Source organism: Teleopsis dalmanni, unplaced genomic scaffold, assembly GCF_002237135.1.
Source record: "Teleopsis dalmanni isolate 2A unplaced genomic scaffold, ASM223713v2 unscaffolded_contig_0359, whole genome shotgun sequence".
NCBI classification, from domain to species: domain Eukaryota; kingdom Metazoa; phylum Arthropoda; class Insecta; order Diptera; family Diopsidae; genus Teleopsis; species Teleopsis dalmanni.
The window spans coordinates 10,226-13,690 of record NW_024031741.1 but is presented as its reverse complement, the minus strand read 5'-3'; the positions used below and the strand labels follow the sequence as shown (position 1 = coordinate 13,690).

General features: G+C 26.1%; 1 long non-coding RNA gene across 1 annotated transcript; it reads left to right on the top strand.

Annotated features, from left to right (window-relative positions):
* Positions 1-786: 786 nt before the first annotated feature.
* On the top strand, positions 787-2,961 carry LOC119663389. Its single transcript, XR_005251040.1, has 3 exons — positions 787-1,214; positions 2,300-2,796; positions 2,866-2,961. It is a non-coding gene; the product is annotated as an uncharacterized LOC119663389 (long non-coding RNA).
* Positions 2,962-3,465: the final 504 nt, after the last annotated feature.

Here is a 3,465-nt window from a genome sequence, read left to right as displayed (position 1 = left end):
TAGTAATTGAAGTGAATTTAAAAGCAAATATTGTTTAAATCAATATCGGTAAATGAAATAAGTGCACATAATTTTTATACAATGTAAAAGTTTAAGGAAAATAATTACATAGAAATTACAAAAATTATTGAAAAACCTTAAAAGATATTAATTTATAAACCATATATATGAATGATATATAATGGTTAAAAATACATAAAAGCACCACAACATCAAAGAAAAATTCTATAAACTCAAATAATTTAGAGTTTCATTTGTTTCAAATACATTTTTTTTCTTAAAAGTTTCAACCAAACACAAAGAACATATATATCTCGAAAAGACGGATTCTTTCCATATGGGCGAAAGAGATTGCAGACCAAATAAACAGTTTTAAAATGCCTTATTTTAATTTCTTTTTGAAGTCTAGCACTAAATCCATTTCAATTTACATAATCCTAACCTCATATAAGAAAAAATTTTACAAGATTTTGTTCTAAAAGCCTAATGTGGAAGTGTTTTGTCCGAATAATATTATGTACACTATACACTATTAAACATGTCATTTCAATATCAAAGAACATATTTATTGCCACCACTGTAAATGACAGTTATCAAACGACAACTAAAAAACAAATAAAGTAAATGGAGGAAATTACTTAAATTTAAAAGTAAAGTAAATTATTTATAATCTAACAATATCAACTTACAATGAATTTATAAGATAAATTGACAATGTAAATTTAAAATGAAATCAGTTGCACTTAACAACAAAACTGATCCAAAAGTTATAAAAAATGAATCAGTAACAATTAAAAAGATTAATACGACGTACATATATCATTTGAAAGAAATTATTACTGGAAAAATTAAACAAGTGGCAGAGAGATGAATCGATTTTTGGTGATTATATAGTTGGCATCTTGGAGAGTGATGAAATGCATGAATATTGAAACTTCAGCAAGAACACTTCAGCAATATTAGTCCATAAATTTCATTGTTAACTATAATCGTCAGTTGATTAAGTTTATTTAAGAAATTAACAAATAAAAGTGTTAACTGAAATAGGCCAACGATTCTATTGTATTATCTGTTGTTGTTGTTGTTGTTGTTGTTGTTGTTGCTGTTCTTGTTGCTACTGCTGTAACAAAATGCCCATTTCACAGCAAACACACAAAAGGTTGACAAGACTTTGTACATGGAATGAGATGAGGAAGAAAGTATAAAAACACGATGTAGGTACCGGTATGAAAGTTGTATTTAACATGCGTCCAGGTGAAATGCCTGCACTTGTCTATAGCAGTTTTGTAACTTCAAAATATCTTGATAATATTATTAATAAATTTAAATTTTGTTATTACTAGAGAGCACCTAGTCTAAGTTTAATAAGAATTTAGCTGTTTTTATATTTTTCACATATATGTAAGTTTTGTGTAATATAGTAAAGTTAGTACCTTTTAGGTAGTAAAAAGATATCGGAAAACATATTCCCTATGGGTTGAATAATATAAAACTTTATTTCAATAATCCGATATTATCCAACATAACATATCTGCTTCAACATAAAAGAGTCTGTCTGTTTTCGAGGGATAAAAATGAGAACATTTGAAAAAATATTCAAAGTCATTTCTTTATCAATTCAAATACTGAAAAACGGAAGAACTGACAATATGATATATATTAATATTAATATATTTTCTATATTTCACCCTTAAGTTCCTCTGCAATGAATCACATACCATATTTACTTAACATGAACCTCTGCCAAACAAATTGGTGTTATGCGGGTACCACACTGTCTACATATTATATTATTGAAGTTTTCACTTCATTATAAACTCAATTATTGTGCAGTGATAAGAATAATTTTTAAATAAAATGAATAGTTCTGTGTCAATCGCAGAACAATAATTATAATAGTGTAAAGGTATAATATATGCATATGTTTACGGTTACATGAACTCAAATTGAAAATATATAATTTCAATCATTATCACAAAGTATATACCGAATTAGTCTTGTTAAATAATAAAAATAATGTGGCTCATTATTTATTATTTAAATGAATAATAAATGAATACTGAGCACAAATAGTGCTCTAAACAATATAAGAAATAGGTGTGAAAACAGTCTAATGTGTATACTATAAAGATTCTATCTCTTTATATTATTTACCCTCCTTTTTATTCACCTAAGCTATTACCTAGCCACACCTAAGTATCTATATAAAATCATGATTGTAATAATTTCACTAACTATTTAAACTCAAACTAATTTTTAATTAAAAAGAAGTCAATAAAATATTAATTTATACTTATAGATAATGTTGCTTGTAAATCCTACCAAAGCTGTTACTGTACCATATACAATTTGGAATATCATGACATCACGCGGCTTATTGCTTACTGCTTACAGCTGATTAGGTCTATTAAATTATGCGATATGGAGTCAATGTCATCACTAAAATACTAGACCTGTCGGATTCTGTATCTGATGTTTTTTTTCGCATTTCATACGAATTACTAGTGCGATGGATGTTAAAAAGCTCATGGATGAAATCGAAATTTATTTGACAAAATGTATGCGATAAAAAAGAAGGAAATTATTTTTAATCCATTTAAATGTGGGCTTAAAATTTCGAATTTAGATAAAAAAAGACTTAAATGGAAAGTAATATTAACGGGAAGTTTAACCAAATATGCACCTATCCAAGAAGAAATGTTTATGCAAGGCGAATATATGTTACAACCTCTCTAATGATAAATGAAGAGTGATTGTGAAAATAAAAAAGAACAATTTAATTTACAAAGGAAAAATGTACATATATTTGTATTTTAAAATTTATATACAATATATACAATATAACAATATTTATGTCTCATTTAGATATAACTGAACGACATTACTGAGGATATTTTCTTAATAAAATAGAATACTAGAACAAGGAAAGTCACCAATGTTGCAAATTTGATTGTCCATTAAACTAGGATTCTATCAATTCTGGAAAATAGTTTCATCGCTTATTATGGATTGTAGAAAGTAAAAATCTTTTCTATTATAAAAAGTATAACCGACTATGAAGCAATTTTTCGTTTAATTCATATGGTATTTTGAAGTTATCCTTTAATTTTCAATTGAACAATTTATTTATAAGTTTCTTATAAAATTGAGCGATTCTCCAAAATTAAACGAATGTAGTTTTTAAAGACAAATAGGACGAAAGAAAACTGATTTGCTAATGCAAAGGTTTTTGAATAGTACCAAATTATAACAAAAATATTTTATTTTTAAATTGATTATTAATTATTTTATAATTAAAATCATGGCATAACAAGTAAAAAATTATAAAATGTAACTGAGAGGTTTCGAACAGTAGTGAATTGTAAAAACGGAATTTTTAGTTAATTGAATTTTTAGCTGACCATACAGCTGTTTCGAGTAATGGCTGTTTCTAGCGAATACCCCATCCTTTTAAATATTTTTAAT